The sequence below is a fragment of the Biomphalaria glabrata genome, chromosome 17 (genome assembly GCF_947242115.1).
Source record: "Biomphalaria glabrata chromosome 17, xgBioGlab47.1, whole genome shotgun sequence".
Taxonomy (NCBI): Eukaryota; Metazoa; Mollusca; class Gastropoda; family Planorbidae; genus Biomphalaria; species Biomphalaria glabrata.
This window is the reverse complement of record NC_074727.1, coordinates 17,438,989-17,461,864: the sequence shown is the minus strand read 5'-3', so window position 1 is coordinate 17,461,864 and position 22,876 is coordinate 17,438,989. Positions and strand designations below refer to the sequence as shown.

Sequence of the window (22,876 nt, the reverse complement as noted above, 5' to 3'; positions counted from 1 at the left end):
CGCAACTCTTCTTATGCCTAATTCATTTTGTCGGAGAACATGTCCCGCAAACCTCATGCGACGCTCCTTCACAATCTTACTAAGACTCCCAGTTCGGCAAAGGATTTCCTTGATTGAGACCCGATCTCTATGACTGACTCCTAAAATCTGTCTTAGCCATCTTTGTCGAGCCACATTTAGTCTTTTTCAATTTCGGCAAATGACTATTCACTGCACTTTATTAATGGAGCCCCGCCACTGGTAAAAATGTGTAACCTCTCTTGAATACGCTCTTGGAATTAAGTGACTGTAGTTTGCTTTAGATTTTATATCGAAAAGGGAACTTTTATCGTCAAAATCATTTGTTGGGGGTTTTAAACGAAAAAAATCTTTTTTTTTTTTTTTTTTTTTTAAATTCAAAACCCCATTTAGCTACGATAATAGAATTTAGTAACTGTAGTTTGCTTTAGAATAATAATGAAGATAGAGGTTTTCCACCTCAAAATGCTCTGTAGGGGGATCTTAAACTCAGAACCATCTGGAGGGATTTTAAACTTTAAAAAAAAAAAGCCATCTGTAGGAGAGGGGTTTAAAATCTCCGGTACATAGATGCATGTGAGAAAATCACCTAGCTTTCTTCCCCACCCGTTAAACGAAAAGTCCCATCTATATATAGAGAGAGACCAAAGCATTCCAAGTTAGGCCCACTAGAATTCATACAGTCTCCTCTGTTAGGAAGTATTAGTGAGGTTTCATTAGGGACAAACGGGTGAGTGTAAATATTTTACTCTACTTATTTTATCTTATAGGAATGTGTGAGTACACAACCACGTTCCCCGTCATTACATTATGACTCTATTATGCATGTACACTGTACTATTTTATGTCGATGCTATATCTTCATATAGTATTATTAATGCCGCTATGGATGTCTACATTTGAAACCATAGTTATTGTATTTGATTTGTTATGTTTCATCCATTCCTGTATCTTAGTGATTGATGTAAACGATAACCTTTCGTGAATCTAAGTACTGTCAAAGAACTTAGATCACAGTGCTCTATACTTACAGAGCGCATGGGAATGTAATTATTTCACATTCTTATTATATCCCACATAATCATGGGCGTAGCCAGGGGGGGGGGGCTCTTGGAGTTCAACCCCCCCCCGAAATGTAATCCCCCCCCTACTCTACTCTTTATGTTCAATTTTTTAAGCATCCTATTTTGCACTCTTTAAGCATTAATATACCAAAACTTAGATAAATAAGAGAATGTGATTTGTAGAAATGTTGGAACGATCAAAGGGTAACTGAAGAAATGCGTAACTAACAGAGGAAAGAGAAAGATAAGGGGAGATTTTCAAATAGATTAAACAATGCCATTAAAGCAAAATGGAAAGATTTTATGGAAAGATTTTTTTGCACACCGGATACAACAAAAATCTATCTATTTATAGTTTTCAGCTACTCATAAGTGTATCTGCTGAAGCAAGTGAGCTGAAGTGAGAGTGTTTCATATATGCTGGCGAGTTAGTCTTATAATTGGTGATAATGCATGTGACTGTTGAATGGGTAGAGTTCAGGTTCACTGTTAACATTTTGCTGCATAGAATTAATTATAGCATTTATTGCTAAATTTAATTTTTTACATATTTCACTGACCAATACATTTTATTTTGTTTTATATGCTTCTTGTCATCTTATTTTGAGTTGCAGAGAACAATGACACAAGCAGAGAGAAAGAGAGAGAGAGAGAGAGAGAGAGAGAGAGAGAGAGAGAGAGAGAGAGAGAGAGAGAGAGAGAGGATGCGGATCTATTAGGGGGTGACGCCCAATAATTGTGCAAAATTTCAACTTTAGCCGAGAATGGGAATTGGGAGAAATACAATTTAAAAAGAATCCACCCATACAGACAGACGGAGTGTGTTAATCTAAGCTCTTTGTAAAAAGAACTAACAGGATATTATATTTTGGGAGGGATGGTTAGGGCTGACACCATGAGCTAACCTCGCCGGGTCACACCAACCTTAGTGGCAGTTTGTTATCTATAGGCTAAATATAGGGTTCTGTATGAAAAGCATTTGTAACCGTAACCAGAGCTTGTAACAGCAATGTCCCTATTATTATTTCGTACTAAATTTAGTAAGAAAGTTTCAGTATGTTTATTGACATATGCAGACATGAGACATTTAAAATTGAAATACATAAACACTGGCTCTATGGAAAACATTTAAGCATGCGTTAAACCAGACAACCTTCACCTTCACTCGATAGGCCTGTGTTGGGACATCGCACGTTAGTTGCTTCTCAAGAGACTGTTTTCTGCCATTTCGAACTTACCCAAAACAGAGGCCCGACCTTTCCACTATATATTTTACTATAAATTACTATAAGGTTATTTCTCATGCTTGATTTCTGCTAACGTGGTTCATAAAAACATGAAGATTACTTTTTTTTTTGTTCTAGTGATTTTAAACAGATGATTGTGGATTCCCATGAAATGCAATTATGGAAAAACCCGGTTTTGCAACGGGAATACCCCCACATACATTTTTTTTTAGACGCAATATATTTTAGAGCAGTACAGGTTTATAAAAATTAAGTGGTTTCAGTTTAATTGCCTGCCAAGCTAAACATTTTTTTGCACGACAAAAAGAAAGCAAGTGTGGAAAATGGACAAATTTAAACTAGTCCACGTTGTTATTATAGTCTGCACCTACACATGAAATGTTTTTGTAAGCGCAATGTGAATTACATTTATTTTGATGGGTTGCCCATTTTTCTTTTTTGATACACGCGTTCTTACGTAAATAATGATTTACAAAATTAAAATAAAAATAAATAAAAAACAAGGGTTACATTGAGTAAAGGTAGAGGCCCGTCCAATAGTTGCCATATTTTTCAATATTGCATGGTTTATTTGCTCTTTTTCTTCATTAAACAAAATTATTTCATCATCATACTCCTCAACATCATTCAGAGGCGCTGTGAGTAAAACGTGCGCCCGGGGCAGGGTACTTTATTGGCACCTCACCCTCATTTTCCATGAACACCACATAGAAATATTGGCTTATAAATACATTGTATTTAATAATAATATAATACATATAACCTTAGAATGCATTACCTAACTAAAATATTTACAATAATTTTATTTCTACAAAATAATCTACTCTTACATTTCCTGGTGTTTCCGAATTTATAAAATCGATTTTTCTAAAATTCAATCATAAATAGGTAGCAATAATGTAGGCCTATTACAACTAATATTAACCTGCATAAAGTAAATGATTATACAAAATCAATCTTCATCTACATGTAAAAAGGAAAACAACAATTGGTCGGCCTATAAGTGGCATTAAATGAATAAAATTAGGAACTTAATTTGACTCGACTTATGTTATCTCTCATCGAAAGCAAATGTGGAAAGTCTTTAGCTATGTAGATATTGCTTTTACCAACAGAATGTTTTAATCTAGGAATCGAATCATTTAATCCAGCTGATATGTCTGTAAGAATTGGGATCAAGCTTTTTCCTGCATTGTAAATTACCGAAATTCATTATGTTTTGGTCTTTGAAGTTCGGAAAGCCCATTTCATAGTCTTACTGTTGACATTAAAGGAAACCAAAAACACCTCCGCAAATTGTTTTATATTTACTCCTACAACTACTACTATGTAAAGTTGGCAACAAAATATCTGCACATAATCAAGAAATGGTCCAGGGTGTGGAGAAAGGTCCCATGTAACACCTATATAGATCTAGGCATTAGAGCCTGAGGCATCCCACTTACTTATAAGGTAAGGAGAATGTACTTGTGTTAACAGAACTATATCTACTTAGTAAAATGTGAATTGTATTTTACTGTTTTGCGAAAAGTGTTTTAAAGAGTTCGAGCCGGCTTATTTATTACAATAGACAGGTAAAGTTTATTTACAGAGCCAAAGTGATAAAGTCTATATATAGATTTAGGCTAGGCCTATATCCAAATATTACATGTGCCTGACCTACATATTTCTATGGGATATTAATTTTTAATAACAAACACAAATGCTTTTACTTATTGTTTCTGAGCTAACTTCAGGGCGTGAATTATGAACTAGTACACGACTTTACATCTACTGGACTCTGATATTGGGTTTTATAAGTCCAGTAACCCCCCCTCCCTCTCTCTTTCTCCCTCTCTCTAACACACACACATATACTCGGTAAAAGTTTGATGCCTCTCACCACATGTTGCCCCGTGCGGTCTCCGCCACTTTTGCACATCGATAGTTAATACACCTCTGGACTTCGCACTTAGCTTTCTTACTAAATACTTTTGATCTCGTAAACTTATGTTCTAGATCAGTTTAAGAGACAGGCTGTCAAGCTTTACATTTGATCCACGGTCGTAAGATGGCTGCCTGGTCGTGATGACCCAGGATTCGAGCCCTGCCCGCTGCCATCCCCCCGCCGTCAATTTCCATTTTATTTTATTTTACGTTGCCACAACACGTAGGTACTACAAAGGCAGTCAAAGCTACAAACAATAACACTATACTTTTAATCAACATACTCAAGATAATAAAAATGAACATAAAAAATACTTTAAAAAACTACAACAAAGCTTAAATTACGTTTACTTGTATCAATTCGTTTGGAGCACTCTTGTGATTTCATATTTTGATTACCGTAGACTAACAACACTAAATCTGCGTGATTAGAAATATTTTCTCCAATTGTTTTTTTGTTTAGCCCAACATCTTGCTTTTTAGCTTTCTCAATACTCTATGATCCTATCACTTTCTCAATACTCTATGATCCTATCACTTTCTCAATACTCTATGATCCTATCACTTTCTCAATACTCTATGATCCTATCACTTTCTCAATACTCTATGATCCTATCACTTGTCTCAATACTCTATGATCCTATCACTTTCTCAATGCTCTATGATCCTATCACTTTCTCAATACTCTATGATCCTATCACTTGTCTCAATACTCTATGATCCTATCACTTTCTCAATACTCTATGATCCTATCACTTGTCTCAATACTCTATGATCCTATCACTTGTCTCAATACTCTATGATCCTATCACTTGCCTCAATACTCTATGATCCTATCACTTGTCTCAATACTCTATGATCCTATCACTTGTCTCAATACTCTATGATCCTATCACTTGTCTCAATACTCTATGATCCTATCACTTTCTCAATACTCTATAATCCTATCACTTTCTCAATACTCTATGATCCTATCACTTTCTCAATACTCTATGATCCTATCTCTTGTCTCAATACTCTATGATCCTATCACTTTCTCAATACTCTATGATCCTATCACTTTCTCAATACTCTATAATCCTATCACTTTCTCAATACTCTATGATCCTATCACTTTCTCAATACTCTATGATCCTATCACTTTCTCAATACTCTATGATCCTATCACTTGTCTCAATACTCTATGATCCTATCACTTTCTCAATACTCTATGATCCTATCACTTTCTCAATACTCTATGATCCTATCACTTGTCTCAATACTCTATGATCCTATCACTTTCTCAATACTCTATGATCCTATCACTTTCTCAATACTCTATGATCCTATCACTTGTCTCAATACTCTATGATCCTATCACTTGTCTCAATACTCTATGATCCTATCACTTGTCTCAATACTCTATGATCCTATCACTTTCTCAATGCACTATGATCCTATCACTTGTCTCAATGTGCTATGATCCTATCACTTGTCTCAATACGCTATGATCCTATCACTTGTCTCAATGCTCTATGATCCTATCACTTATCTCAATACTCTTTGATCCTATCACTTGTCTCAATACTCTATGTTCCTATCACTTTCTCAATACTCTATGATCCTATCACTTTCTCAACACTCTATGATCCTATCACTTGTCTCAATACTCTATGATCCTATCACTTTCTCAATACTCTATGATCCTATCACTTGTCTCAATACTCTATGATCCTATCACTTTCTCAATACTCTATGTTCCTATCACTTTCTCAATACTCTATGTTCCTATCACTTTCTCAATACTCTATGTTCCTATCACTTTCTCAATACTCTATGTTCCTATCACTTTCTCAATACTCTATGATCCTATCACTTGTCTCAATACTCTATGATCCTATCACTTGTCTCAATACTCTATGTTCCTATCACTTTCTCAATACTCTATGATCCTATCACTTGTCTCAATACTCTATGATCCTATCACTTTCTCAATACTCTATGATCCTATCACTTGTCTCAATACTCTATGATCCTATCACTTTCTCAATACTCTATGATCCTATCACTTTCTCAATACTCTATGTTCCTATCACTTTCTCAATACTCTATGATCCTATCACTTTCTCAATACTCTATGATCCTATCTCTTGTCTCAATACTCTATGATCCTATCACTTGCCTCAATACTCTATGATCCTATCACTTTCTCAATACTCTATGATCCTATCACTTTCTCAATACTCTATGTTCCTATCACTTTCTCAATACTCTATGATCCTATCACTTGTCTCAATACTCTATGATCCTATCACTTGCCTCAATACTCTATGATCCTATCACTTTCTCAATACTCTATGATCCTATCACTTGTCTCAATACTCTATGATCCTATCACTTTCTCAATACTCTATGTTCCTATCACTTTCTCAATACTCTATGATCCTATCACTTGTCTCAATACTCTATGATCCTATCACTTTCTCAATACTCTATGATCCTATCACTTGTCTCAATACTCTATGATCCTATCACTTTCTCAATACTCTATGTTCCTATCACTTTCTCAATACTCTATGTTCCTATCACTTTCTCAATACTCTATGTTCCTATCACTTTCTCAATACTCTATGTTCCTATCACTTTCTCAATACTCTATGATCCTATCACTTGTCTCAATACTCTATGATCCTATCACTTTCTCAATACTCTATGTTCCTATCACTTTCTCAATACTCTATGATCCTATCACTTGTCTCAATACTCTATGATCCTATCACTTTCTCAATACTCTATGATCCTATCACTTGTCTCAATACTCTATGATCCTATCACTTTCTCAATACTCTATGATCCTATCACTTTCTCAATACTCTATGTTCCTATCACTTTCTCAATACTCTATGATCCTATCACTTTCTCAATACTCTATGATCCTATCTCTTGTCTCAATACTCTATGATCCTATCACTTGCCTCAATACTCTATGATCCTATCACTTTCTCAATACTCTATGATCCTATCACTTTCTCAATACTCTATGTTCCTATCACTTTCTCAATACTCTATGATCCTATCACTTGTCTCAATACTCTATGATCCTATCACTTGCCTCAATACTCTATGATCCTATCACTTGTCTCAATACTCTATGATCCTATCACTTGTCTCAATACTCTATGATCCTATCACTTGTCTCAATACTCTATGATCCTATCACTTTCTCAATACTCTATGTTCCTATCACTTTCTCAATACTCTATGTTCCTATCACTTTCTCAATACTCTATGTTCCTATCACTTTCTCAATACTCTATGTTCCTATCACTTTCTCAATACTCTATGATCCTATCACTTGTCTCAATACTCTATGATCCTATCACTTGTCTCAATACTCTATGATCCTATCACTTGTCTCAATACTCTATGATCCTATCACTTTCTCAATACTCTATGTTCCTATCACTTTCTCAATACTCTATGATCCTATCACTTGTCTCAATACTCTATGATCCTATCACTTTCTCAATACTCTATGATCCTATCACTTGTCTCAATACTCTATGATCCTATCACTTTCTCAATACTCTATGATCCTATCACTTTCTCAATACTCTATGTTCCTATCACTTTCTCAATACTCTATGATCCTATCACTTTCTCAATACTCTATGATCCTATCTCTTGTCTCAATACTCTATGATCCTATCACTTGCCTCAATACTCTATGATCCTATCACTTTCTCAATACTCTATGATCCTATCACTTTCTCAATACTCTATGTTCCTATCACTTTCTCAATACTCTATGATCCTATCACTTGTCTCAATACTCTATGATCCTATCACTTGCCTCAATACTCTATGATCCTATCACTTTCTCAATACTCTATGATCCTATCACTTGTCTCAATACTCTATGATCCTATCACTTGTCTCAATACTCTATGATCCTATCACTTGCCTCAATACTCTATGATCCTATCACTTTCTCAATACTCTATGATCCTATCACTTTCTCAATACTCTATGTTCCTATCACTTGTCTCAATACTCTATGATCCTATCACTTTCTCAATACTCTATGATCCTATCACTTTCTCAATACTCTATGTTCCTATCACTTTCTCAATACTCTATGATCCTATCACTTGTCTCAATACTCTATGATCCTATCACTTTCTCAATACTCTATGTTCCTATCACTTTCTCAATACTCTATGTTCCTATCACTTTCTCAATACTCTATGTTCCTATCACTTTCTCAATACTCTATGATCCTATCACTTGTCTCAATACTCTATGATCCTATCACTTGTCTCAATACTCTATGATCCTATCACTTGTCTCAATACTCTATGATCCTATCACTTTCTCAATACTCTATGATCCTATCACTTGTCTCAATACTCTATGATCCTATCTTTTTCTCAATACTCTATGATCCTATCACTTTCTCAATACTCTATGTTCCTATCACTTTCTCAATACTCTATAATCCTATCACTTTCTCAATACTCTATGTTCCTATCACTTGTCTCAATACTCTATGATCCTATCACTTGTCTCAATACTCTATGATCCTATCACTTGCCTCAATACTCTATGATCCTATCACTTTCTCAATACTCTATGATCCTATCACTTGTCTCAATACTCTATGATCCTATCACTTTCTCAATACTCTATGATCCTATCACCTTCTCAATACTCTATGATCCTATCACTTTCTCAATACTCTATGTTCCTATCACTTTCTCAATACTCTATGATCCTATCACTTTCTCAATACTCTATGATCCTATCACTTTCTCAATACTCTATGTTCCTATCACTTTCTCAATACTCTATGATCCTATCACTTGCCTCAATACTCTATGATCCTATCACTTTCTCAATACTCTATGATCCTATCACTTTCTCAATACTCTATGTTCCTATCACTTTCTCAATACTCTATGATCCTATCACTTGTCTCAATACTCTATGATCCTATCACTTGCCTCAATACTCTATGATCCTATCACTTTCTCAATACTCTATGATCCTATCACTTGTCTCAATACTCTATGATCCTATCACTTGTCTCAATACTCTATGATCCTATCACTTGCCTAAATACTCTATGATCCTATCACTTTCTCAATACTCTATGATCCTATCACTTTCTCAATACTCTATGTTCCTATCACTTGTCTCAATACTCTATGATCCTATCACTTGTCTCAATACTCTATGATCCTATCACTTGCCTCAATACTCTATGATCCTATCACTTTCTCAATACTCTATGATCCTATCACTTTCTCAATACTCTATGATCCTATCACTTGTCTCAATACTCTATGATCCTATCACTTTCTCAATACTCTATGATCCTATCACTTGTCTCAATACTCTATGATCCTATCACTTGTCTCAATACTCTATGATCCTATCACTTTCTCAATACTCTATGATCCTATCACTTGTCTCAATACTCTATGATCCTATCACTTGTCTGGACCAGTTGGGAAAGCGGAAAGGGGGGGGGGTATCTGGTTCACCACGATCGCATAAAGAAACAAAAGGTTCACTCAAGGCTTAAGTCCCATCAAGGGGAACTAATTCAACTTATACCACCACATCTGCCAAGTACGAGCTCTTTCCCCTGTTCTATACAAAATAATTAATTAACTAACTTTTTTTTTCCTTTTAATAGATTCATGTTTGCTAGGTAAAAGTAATAATTATGCCAAATTTCAGCTTGATCCGAGATAGGCGGTGAGAGAAATAACTTGTTCAAACCTTTTACCACACTGACAGACAGAGTGAGTTGATATACGCTTTGTAAAAATAGTAGTAATAATTAAGAATGTGATAATAATTTACTATTACTAATAAAATATAAATTATAATAGTAAAATAATAATAATATAAAACAACGATAATGCAACCATCAGTTCACACAATTCACAGAGAAATGATTAATCTAAGCACCTAACTGCACTCCAAGCCGTCAAGACAGCAACACACAATGTGACAGGAATAATCACAATTACGTTGTAATATTGAATATTAAAATAACCATGTAAACGTCTATAGTAAGAGTTTTGAAAAAAGGCAGTGCTACTTTTATGAATACATTTTTAGGTGTTTCAGTAATTTTACAGATTTAGAATTGAACCGTTTCAGCTAACTGGGAGGTTCGGGCTAGGATGTAATCATCTTCAATTCTAAAGTAACATTCGAACAAAAAAAAAAAGAACAACCCCAACTTAAATGACTTAGCATTGCCAAAACTGAAATGCCTGGATGCTCTATGGTCACGTCACTACTTCTAACGTACTCTAAGGCTCATGCCTGGTGTTAGAAAACTAGAAAGATAATTAAAGAAGTTTGGATGCGTTGTATTCTTTATTCCCTCTTCCCATCCATCCACTAGCACTACAGCCCGGCCTGCTCTTGCACATCTGCCTATTTTGATCTAACCTGCCCTTTACGTCTCCATGCCCGGACTCTTATCTTATATAATACAGACGTTACTACAAAAAAGGAAGATGATTACGTCCTACGCGTCATGCATCTAGTCATGCATGTTAACCAATGACTTAAATTCTGCCAAGTCAATGGATTTCTAGGCTGGCTTAGGCAACCCATTACATGCTCTAATAGCACCAGGGAAGAAGGAGTATTTGTACAAATTTGTCCTAGCATATGGAACGAGCAGTGTTCCTTTATCTTTGTGTCTTTCTGAGTATTTATTAGATTTTGTATTTGAAGATTATGGTTCAGTGTTTTATGTATAATTGCTACTTTACTTTTCAGTTTTCTATCCTTTCTAAATTTAGTGATTGTACAGAAGGTGTTACTCTTAGCTGTTGTAGATCTGCCACTACATCATCAAGCCACCGTACTTGACATTACATGACATTAGTAACTGATATTTGTCGTGGAAGTATTGACAGAACCAAGCCAGATGGGCAGCACCAAGCATTTATTGCCATAAACAATGTAATAAATAGTGCCCACTCGGACACATTTTCTTTAACTTTATTTGTTTTTATTATTTATTTTTTTTACAGTTAACAACATTTTCAGTCATGATGGTGAATGTGATAGGACTATGTGTCTTTTGCTTACAACTGGTCAGTGCTATGGACACATGTGATCCAAATATACCGTCTAGACCCATGCCATCACCGCAACCGAAAATGGCTCGTCTAATGTCCACCGCAGAGGTCCACTGTGGCCCTGGCCAATTCCGAAACGAGTCCACAGGAAGCTGTCAATCATGTCCGGCCAAGCACTTTATGACTCTACTGATGAGTTCTGAAAACTACCAGAGTTGCGAGACATGTTTAGAGCCAGGCGACGTACGTGTTGACATTTAATACGTTTTATATATACAAACTCACCTGTTAATTATTTGTACGAACATTCCTATCTGTCTGTCTGTCTGTCTATCTATCTATCTATCTATCTATCTATCTATCTATCTATCTATCTATCTATCTATCTATCTATCTATCTATCTATCTATCTATTTATCTATCTATCTATCTATCTATCTATCTATCTATCTATCTATCTATCTATCTATCTATCTATCTATCTATCTAAGATGCTATATATAGCCTATATATAGCTTTTATCTAGCTCTACTTTTAAGTTAATAGCATGCTCAGAGCGCTATGGTCCACTCTCAGTTGTGGACCAGTGGGGTGGGGGGGGGGGGGAAGGGGGTTTCTGGGAAAAGGTTTTCCGTGCTGCCTTTATGCGCTGAGTAAACACAACTCTGCTCGAGTAGGGTGTCGAACCTCGAGCCCCCTTCATAGGTAGCCAAGCCAATCCAAGTTCAAGCGTACTTAGCCTCTCGACCAATTATCAATATTTATTTGTTTTTGTTTCTGTACTGAGCTTAGGGTGAAATTGAGGTACGACCTTGTAATGCCACCAGAGACACTGAGATTCTCTGCAAGACTGGTCTATATCGATATGAGGTGCCCAATGACAGATGCCACTGGACATGTCAGCGCTGCGATGTGTGTGGTTGGGCTAAACAGCTCGACCGCAATTACGTAGCTCGAAGCTGTGGTAACTACACGAACACTGTATGCTGCCCTGATGAGGACATGATCGCACGGGAAGGAGAATGCGTCGGAAAGGTGACAAGCACTGCACTGCCCAACACGTCTTCGCCCAAAGACATCATTCACCAGAATACTCAAGGAAGCAGCTCGTATAACTTACTGATTTCCAAAATATACTTCATTATGTTGTTTTGTTTCACTTTTGTACTTTATATAAAATAAACTTTTCCATTGACAAGAGTACTATCCCTTTAGCTGGACCTCACACTCCTGAGAAATGTTTTTTTTTTATGTTTAAACTTTTCTAATGTCACAGTCCTTAACATACCTGACTGTTGCCCATTCATGTACTATATTAAAGTGATTATTGAAAGGAACTCTGATGATTCCAATAGGCTGAAAAGTAGTAGTAGATCAATATTTAAATCAACATCTTATGATTGTTTAGCACATTCTGACATACTGACTAGTCTGTAGTTGATTAATTTAGTCTTCCCTCTGTACATGTTTCAATAGCTAATTCTGTCATACTCAGAGTTTGTACTTTGTCTTTTTGACACTAATTTGATATTAGAGATGTAGAATAATCAATTTCATTTGATTTTGTTTTTCTTTGATGCAAAACTAAAAATTGTAAAAAATTTTGTTGTAAGTTTTTTTTTAATTGGCAACATCAGACATTTTTTGTTCACCTGACCATCTCACATTGCATCTTGTATAGCCATTTGAATCAGAAGAAACACAGAGGCAGCAATCATTTCTTGTCACACGGAGAGAACAAGTCCTATGCAAATGTTAAAATATCAATTCTTACTTTATGTTTAGATAACATTGTCAAATAAACACATATCAACATACATCAACACAACAACATTGTAAAATAAACACATAACATACACATACTTAAAGTTAAAAAGGAATATATCAGATGTTTGGTTTAGTACCGTGTTTTTTTAATTTAGAACTCGAGCCGTAAATACATTTTTTAAAAGCTTATGCCAACTCACTCTGTCTTGTATATTTTGCTTGTTTGTAATTCAATAAGCAATGAACAAGAGTTTTATAATTAAAATCTTAATTGTTTTTGACACTGTTTATTAAGTTTACACCCTTCCTTTAGACTATTTACAATTAAATTCTTCCGCGCCATTCGGCTCATTGGGCGGCAAGCGGTCTCTACAAAAATCTGCCACTGGTAATGTCTGAAGCCTCTTACCACATGCTGTCCACTGCTCTGGAGGTCCTCCATGAAGGTGTGACGCCAAGTTATACGAAGTTATCCTTGTTTGCGCTTTCCTCGTATCGGCCTCCATGTCATCGCAACTCTTGATATGCATAATTCATTTTGTCGGAGAACATGTCCCGCAAACCTCACTCGACGCTCTGTCACAACCTTATTAAGTGGTAGACTCCCAGTTTAGCATAGGACCTCCTAGTCTGAAACCCGATCTCTATTATTGACTCCTTAAGTCTGTCATAGCCATTTTTTGTTGAGCCAAACTTTCTCTTTCTCAAATTTGGCAGAAGTCTCGCATGTATAAGTAGCTGTTGGGATGGAGAATGTATTGAGTAAGTGTATTAATGTATTGAGTAAGTGTATTATTGTCTTAAGTTCATTAGCTTGTCCAAATAGAATGCAGCCTTTGTAAAAAGCTCCCTGTGTTTCCTATTGTGCGCGCTGCGTCACGATACAATCCCCAGAGTTTGTAATGATGCTGCCAAGTTGTGAACTTGTTGGTTGGACGTTCCTTCAGACCTGAAGATTATTCATTCTTGCCCAAAACTCCAACACGTCGTCAGGGAACGAAGGCGTTCAGGGTTCCAAACCGGGACCATCGTAGTGATAACCCGAAGCGCACACCACATGACCCAGTGGCGTAGATAGAAATTTGGGGGCACTGGGGGGGGCGTGACCTCTTTTGGGGCCCCTGCATTTTGACAAATATCGAACTCTCATTTGGGGGAGAACTCAAATGGGGGCCCAGTGGGGATTTTCGAAATGTACCCTCTGTCCCCTCTAGCTACGCCACTGACATGACCATGTGATTATATATGCTTAGGTAATCATGTCACGACTGTTATTGCATTACGTGAAAACTGCTTAACTTTAAAAACCACGTGATTATTTCTAGTTCACTTTCTTTATTGTAAAATAATAGAATAAATGATACATTTGTTACTGCAGAATTCATGAAATGTTGTGCCCTGAAATTATTTCTAACCAATTTTTTTTTTGTAACATAAATTAGAAAATTATTTTCTTTTCTTTGGCATGTAGGCTATTACACCATGAAAACAATTTCAAAGCATTGTATTTGTTAGAAGTATTATTGCACAATCTTTTTTTTTGTATTTGCAATAGAACTATAGTATAGAACTATTCATTGTATTTGAATAGATATAGGACTATTTGAGACACCTCGAATTCCCCTAGCATGCAGCCTAGAGGATTTTTTAAAAATGTTAAAAACTGTAACTTTTGTTGTCTAGTCTTTTTAAACATTGCGTAGTGTTTACGTCCATTGATACAGGTGCTTTCATAAACATAATTTGTGACAAAAAACATCTGAGAGTAATGTTAAGTGTAAAAGACATGATCGTTCTTGTTGTCTTAGTGTTAGCCAGATAGTGCAAAACATTGTTAGCTTTATAGCAACAGGCTATACGGTTGAAAGTATCAAAGACAAGTGACTATATCAGACATGCGTAATTAAAACTGGAGCCTACCATGATGTTAACAGAACATAACATTTTCTATGCAAATGTGGAACAAAAATATGTAATTTGAAAATTAGTTTTCAACCATGTCCATGTTCCAGGGGAACTTTACTTTACTATGTCTCCATAATATATCATTTTCTTATTTATGTTGTCGTTTAGTTTGTCTGCCCTTAGAATGTCCACAGTTTAATTAGTTCAGAGTTTGAATGTCTCACGGTTAAAAGGCCCACCTATTTTAATAATCCACAATTTAAATATCCCTTTTTGAATGGACTACTTTGAATTGTCCCCAACTGAAATGTTCTTCAAATGTCTTTTATTTTTACCTTTTTTTTTAACGTTTGTCTAATAGATGTCGATGTATCTCGTTTGTATCTGCCCAAGTGAGATATCTAATAGATGTCGGTGTATCTCGTTTGTATCTGCCCAAGTGAGTTATCTAATAGATGTCGGTGTATCTCGTTTGTACAATAGGGTACTCGATATGTCAGGTCTTTCCCTTTTTTTATTTTTGAAAAAACAAAACAAATTGAAATACCATTTAAACAAAAGAATGTCAGAGAAAAGAGGAACAAAGATAGTACTACTCTATACTGACAAAAATCGAAAGGCAGGGCCCCCAAATTCAGACCAGGCATCCTATGGCTTGATGATGCAGAGGCAGATGTACCGATAAGAGTTCGGGCTTGGAGACGAAAAGCACTTGTTAGATCTGAATGGAAAGATGTGTTGCAGCAGGCCAGAGCCCTCCATGGGCTATAGTGATACTGGGATAGATATTTGAAAAGAAGAGCGTTTTTTATTTTACAAAGCTGCGCATCGAATAGACCTAAGATTTTGTTATTTCAATAAGTTGTATGTGGATTTTTACAAATCTAAAAACTCACTGTATCTGGTAAAAAGTAGAAGTTATTTGTACCACACATATTCTCTGATCAAGTTGAAACTTTACACAATTATTCATTGACATAGACAAGACATGAACAATAAAAAAAAAAAATAACCAATTAATTGTTTGTTTGATATTGAATAAGGGAAACAATTTCTACATTTTTAGAGCTGTAGTTGTAAGTGCGCAGATCTTTCCCTTAGATAAGCTTTTTTTTTTTTTAGAAAATGATTTTTGAAACTTTTGGCTTGTTTCGAATGTCTGTCGGACTTACTTATCTCATTTAGTTGTATGCCAATAGTTTTAATGGCAATAGAAATCTGTTTGTTGTCTGTTGATCTTTTTAATGTTTTTTTTTTGTATACTTCAAAATATTTATTGAGCATCGGTTGGTCAGGGTATCAAATATATATATAAATAGATGTGCTATTAAATTCATATTGTTAATGTATTTCGTACAGCATATTAATGAGACATAATTCAAAGCCCGAGTCTCTTTTTTTTTAAAATACTGTGACCAGTCTTAGCATTGAGATGTGAGTTTCTTTTGTTTTTAAACATTGTAACTTCTCTTAGCATAGAGTTGTGAGTCTTTTTTTTTTTTTCTAAACATTGTGACCAGTCAAAGCATTGAGTTTCAAATGTGATGAAATAATGTATAATACAAATATCTTGCAGCTTTAAAATACTGCTGAACTTGCAGAATACAGAAATTTAATAATTTGAAAAGTTGTTCATTTGTTTATATTTCAAAAGTTTATATATAACATCTATTAATGACTAAATAAGCTTTAAAAGTATTTTGACAAAGCTTATATGAACTCACTCCGTCTGTGTGATACAGATCTTGTACACGTCCCCCCCACACACGCACGCACACACTTCCCATTCATAGTCGATGACAACGCACTATTCAATAAAAAAATTAACCATGAACCAATTTGTTAGGGAGAGAACATCCTTGATACGGATCACTTCACATATCTGGTAAGTAGAGTTAGTAAAGACGGCGGAGCTGATGATAATACACTAATTCAATAAAGCAAGCTTTGTCTTTTCAACTCTTCCAGCAACCTGGCGCTCCAAGGCACTGTCTCTGTATCATGGGCGTAGCCAGGATTTTATTTCGGGGAGGGTTTGGGGGGGGGGGAGATTTCCCCCCGACCCCCCCCCCCCCCGCGCGGCAAAATTTATATATATATATATATATATATATATATATATGTGTGTGTGTGTGTGTGTACATAATTAATCTTTATTACATCTGACCCTTTCGGAAGACGTTTATTGTTCATTGTAGACTCCCCGCCCTTGCTAGCAAGAGGGTCTGGGGGAGTTCGCAGCGCTCCCCCAGCGCGGGGCGAAGCCCCGCCGCCGGGCACTATTTCTGGTATTGAAAGCCAACAAAATGCATTTTCTGAGGTATCTACAGTGCATTATCTTGCTATTAAAAAGTTTTATTTGAAAAACCTAATGTGCTATTCTTACTGACTTAGACCCTCTCGCGCCGTTCGGCGTATTTTCCGGCAAGCTGTTTCCGCAACTCTTATTTTGCGTAATTCATTTTGTGTGAGAACATGTCCCGCAAAACCTCATGCGACGCTCTGTCACAACCTTACTAAGGATTCGACTCCCAGTTCGGCATATGATTTCTTTGATTTAGACCCGATCTCTATGACTGACTCCTAAAATCTGTCTTAGCCATCTTTGTTGAGATACATTTAATGATTTTCAATTTCGGCAGAAGACTATTCACACTTTATTAATGGAGCCCAAGCCACTGGTAAAAATGTGTAACCTTTCTTGACTACGCTCTTGGAATCACATGCCTGTATTTCGCTTTAGATTTTATATCGAAAAGGAAAGTTTTTTCGTCAAATCATCTGTTGAGGGGTTTTAAACTAAGAAATCTCTGGAGTTTTTTTTGTTTTGTTTTTAATTCAAAACCCCAATTAGCTACGATCATAGAATTTGGTGACTGTAGTTTGCTTTAAAATAATATTGAAGAGAGAGGTTTTCAACTCTAAACGCTCTTTAGGGGAATTTTAAACTCAAAACCATCTGGAGGGGTTTTAAACTTTAAAGAAAAAGCCATCTGGAGGAGGGGGATTTACACTCAAAACCCTTTGGCTGCGCTCATAGAATTTTGAGTGTGTAATTTGCTTTTTTTATATTGAAGATGGGGTTTATCGTAAATTTTGGAGGGGGTTTTAAAATCAAAATCGTCCTCAACTGTTCTGTTGGAATTTGGGGATTGTTGTTTCCTTTTTTTTTTTTTTGTTTTATAGAAGAGGGGGATTTAACTGCAAAAACCTCTGGTAGGGGGTTTAAAATTCAAAACCCCCTGTAGGAGGTTTTAAACTCAAAGCCCCCTGGTAGAGGGATTTGTATCTCAAAACCCCTGGTAGGGGGATTTAAACTCAAAACCCCCTGGTAGAGGGTTTTTAACTCAAAATTGCCTCGGCTGTGCTGTGGTAAGTGATGATTTAGTATTAAAATCTCACCTAAAATAAACAAAATGAAAGCAAAAATCAGTCACTTAATTCCGTTCCCCCCCCCTGCCGGGGGGGATTTCATTTCGGGGGGGGGGGGTTTGAACCCCAAGAACCCCCCCTGGCTACGCCCATGCTCTGTATAACAACGTTAAGTCGTTCCTTCTATACGGTTCAAAAACATAGAGAGTCACTAAAACAAATATGGAAAGGCTCCAGGCCTTTGTTAAGGGATGCCTACGCCAGCTATTAGGAAAGAAAAGACAACTACTGTCGATTTGTGGGAGAGAACTAGACAAAAGTCCATAGCCCAAGACATTACAAAGCGAAAGTGGAGCTGGATAGGACACACCCTGCTAAAACTATCTACCAATGTTGCAATGCGGGCACTTGATTGAAATCCGCAAGGAAAGAGGAAAGTGGGCAGACCCAAGCAAACCTGGAAGAGGTCAGTCATCAGTGAAGCTGAGGATACTAGAATGACAAGGGAGCAGATGAAGAAGGCTGCTCAGAACCGAGTTCGGTGGAGAAGTGTGGTTGCGGCCCCATGCTTCCCTGCGAGTGCACAGAATTAAGTGCACAGGATTAAGCCAGTCAATTAGCTAATTTTCATGTATGGCAGAAGAAAGTATAAAAAGCTTGATATCTGGTGTATCCGGTTTACAGGAAGTGCTGATAAAGTTAAAGATAAAGTCATAGGATAATATTTTTGCTATTTTTAGTACTTCAGAATCACGTTTTATAGGTTCAAATGTATGAAGTTCATTTTTTTTCATTAATTTTTTAATATAAAAGAGAGATAAATCTTATGGTATTGAGAAATATGTCAGTAATCGTGCGGCTCTTTCCCTTATGCTATTCAAAAAGTATTTTAAAAATATTTGCTTGTTCTTCTTTCAATGTTTCAGTCGTTTCGCTCTTCAATTTTGCCGAGAAACAAAAGTATCGTGAAGTCTTCTAAAAAATCTATGCATTATTGTTTTTAATGCAACAAGTGTGTGTGGATGGAGACATTTAATTAAAACACAATATGTACATGCCAGTTTAACGTTTGCAAACACACACACACGAAGTCATGAACCCAGAAAAAAGACAAAGCCAAAATTAATTATTTCCAAGTTTGCCTTACAAAAAATTAAAATCAAGTACAAAACCGTTTTGCTGCTCAAACGAATCAAAATTGTTGAAATGTAACCTTACTTTAATTTAAAACGACATTACAGAGTATTATAGAAACATGAACAGCTCTGATATAATCTCTACGTAGAATTATTTAAAAACTGACTTGGGCACAGGATTAAGTCAAACTGTTACACTATGAAATTGCAAGAAATTTGGGCACGTGACTTGCTTTTCTTTTATTCAAAAGTTGGAAGACTGATAAAGTAAAACGTAAAAATGAATCGATACTGGTAAGCACGAGGTACCCTGATAGAACCTGAAAGTGTAGGATTATTTAGCTGTGATGGTGTTGCTGTGACTTCAAATACTTTGGGGATTCTTTGACATGAAATGCGCAAGACAATAATCCAATGTAGAACGTTATCTATTCTAATCATCATACACCTGTTATAGAAAATGAAAGTATTATAGATATAAATATAGATATAAATAAAAGGTAAAGCGGAGAAGTCCATAACCCTATATATGGCAATGTGCTTCTATCTGTCCGGTATAAATCTTGTACACATTGTTTCTCCCACTTCCCATTCTCGGATCAAGTTGAAACTTTGCACAAATTATTCAATGTCGATGTCAACACACGAGTCAATTAAAAAAATAATCAGAGAGTAAATCCTATACTCTTAAGCGAGATATATATAAATTTTATTTCGAAAACGGCTCTAACGATTTTCTTTAAAATTTCACGGTATATGCATATCATAATAGTGAGAAAAAAAATCTCAACTCATTGGCGCCATCGGGAAAACTCGAAGTCGACCGTTATATGGGTTTGAAAATGGCTCATTATCGAAAAATTAATTTTGACTAGAATGTTTTATGAATGAAATTTTCTATATGACGTCAATGGGAAAAAAACTTGACACCGCTTACGTCACTCGGCTCACAGCAGTACACTAAGACATTTCTTCGCTAACAAGTTTTAATGATTCAACTGGCCTAATTAAACATGTGCGCACCATCTTATTGTACATTGATCAAGCTTATCTATCCCTTACTTGCACAACCAGGGCCGGCCCTAACATTTGCGGGCCCTATGTGAAATGGATTGCGCGCGGACCAGTAAGGGTAGGGATAAGGTTAATAAGTGAAAATAAAGATTTTGTATTAGAAAATAAATTCGTATTTGCATTACAATTTTATTAAATGAAAGCTGACCATGCCGTTTTTTTTATATCACGCGTAGGACTGATGTTTACCATATTAATTGAAACCCCAAAATGACAATTTTGTCTTTTTAAGGACATTTTTATGAAAACAAGGAGACCACGGGAACCCTATTATAAACTATAATGATTTAATTTAATAATTTACACCTAGAATTAGCGGGGGGCTTTTGAACCTTCGGGGTCACCTTCGGCAGCATAGACCTAAGGCTGGCCCTGATGATATCCAGCTCGCGGTCAACGAATTTTCATCACGCTGCTGCTTTTTTTGGTTAACCTAAAAACCTCGGTAAAACAGATGTCATGTTCCAGAAGTCACCCAATAAAACTTACTCAGCCCAAAGATCACCGCGCATAGACATCCCTTAAAGTGGTAGATAACTTCACATTATCTGGGAAGCATAGTATCAAATGACGCATTCTTTTAAAGAGAGGTTGATATGTGATCAGGGATAGTCGTGCTTTTGGACGCCTCCAAGCGAGAGTGTTGCGAAATAAATCGCTCCCCCTATCTACAAAAATCAGTGTCAACCAGTGATTCTCTCAACCCCTCTATGTGGATCTGAGACATTACTACTTTATAGAAAGCAACTAAGACTTTTTGAACGCCTTCACCAAAGACCGCATTACAAACAGCGATATTCTTGCAAAATGGTATGAACTTCTTAAAATGAGACAGTCACGCTTTGCAGGGCACTTATTCCGTATGGGGGACGAACATATTTTAGGCAATCTTTTTTTTTTAGTAAGCTGAAAGGTTGTCGGAGTAATAGAGATGCCCCACAATAACGCTTCTTTAGAATACTAACGCGATGCAGGGCCGGTCCTAGCAATTGCGGGGCCCTATGCGAAACTGATTGCGCGGGGCCTAGTCTGTGTGGGAATAAGGATATTAAGTGAAAATTAAGATTTTGTATAAGAAAAAAATTTGACTTTATACTAAGTTAAAAATTGCGATCTGTACTTTACGAACCTTGTAACCAATGGCATTTTATATGCTAGTGACTATAAAAGTAAATAAAGTATTGGAACTTCCGATTAAGGTAAAATTCACCCGATTATTACATGAAAGCTGACAATGCCTTTTTTCCTTTTATCACGCGTAGGATTGGCGTTTTCCGCAATGAATGACACCCACAAATGACAATTTTGTCTATTTTTCCAGAGATTTTAAAGAGTTTTCAGGAGATTTTAATAAATTCAGGAGATTTCCAGGAGTTTTTTGTATATATTTTGCAATTAAATAATTATACCCTGAATTAGCGCGGGGCCTATGAATGCGCGGGGCCCACTGCGACAGCATGGGTTGCAGTTGCCTAAGACCGGCCGTGACGCGATGTTTTTAAGTCTCTTAGGAACAAATGCGCGATTTTACTTTGTTACTAGGTGCACGTTTTACAATATAACGTAGAGATTTTTCATCACTTGATGATTCTTACTAAAGCCAGAATAATGAGGCTTGTCTTCGGATCCAAAGATTAGTGAGGAATGCAGTATTTCCCGAGGCTGCGCAGCCCCAGCTGTGACCTAAATATTTTGCTACATCCAAGGCAAGCATAACCATTGTCCGCAGGTGGTCGATTTAGATTTTCTTTTCGCCGTCTGCGTTTGTCCTCGGCAGCAGATTTTCTTTTGGTCTCCTATACGGGATACGTGCCCTACCCAGTGCAACCGTCGGAACAAAAGAAGTCCCTCATCGTCGATGTTGGTAGTGCGGTCCTGCCACCGTATGTCCATGATGGAGCGCAAGCATCTTTGGTGAAAGAACTCAAGAAGTCTTAGTTGTTTTCTGTAAAGTTTCCATGTCTCAGAGCCATAATGAATATATTAATTGCAATATTAAATGTCAGAAAGTAACCATTTTAGAAGTTACACTGCAAAGACTTTCTTCTAAGCCTATGATAGCCCAATAGTTTTACGCGAAAGAAGCAATGTAAAACGTTAAGACGTGAGCTGTGGTTTTCTATAGGCCAACTGTTAGGGGGACTTTCTATTCTAATCGCCATGTACAATTACATTGAGAACAGACAGAACGAAAAAGCAACTATTCGGATTGATAGTTTACCCGATCGTTCATTTTCGTAATTACAACAATATTCCCAAAATGACTTCGAGTATAT

At 36.3% G+C, this 22,876-nt stretch overlaps 1 long non-coding RNA gene across 1 annotated transcript; it reads left to right on the top strand.

Moving 5' to 3' along the window:
• The first annotated feature begins 3,652 nt into the window (after window positions 1-3,652).
• Window positions 3,653-16,637, top strand: LOC106073781 (uncharacterized). Its single transcript, XR_008775695.1, has 3 exons — window positions 3,653-3,781; window positions 11,299-11,589; window positions 12,139-16,637. It is a non-coding gene; the product is annotated as an uncharacterized LOC106073781 (long non-coding RNA).
• Window positions 16,638-22,876: the final 6,239 nt, after the last annotated feature.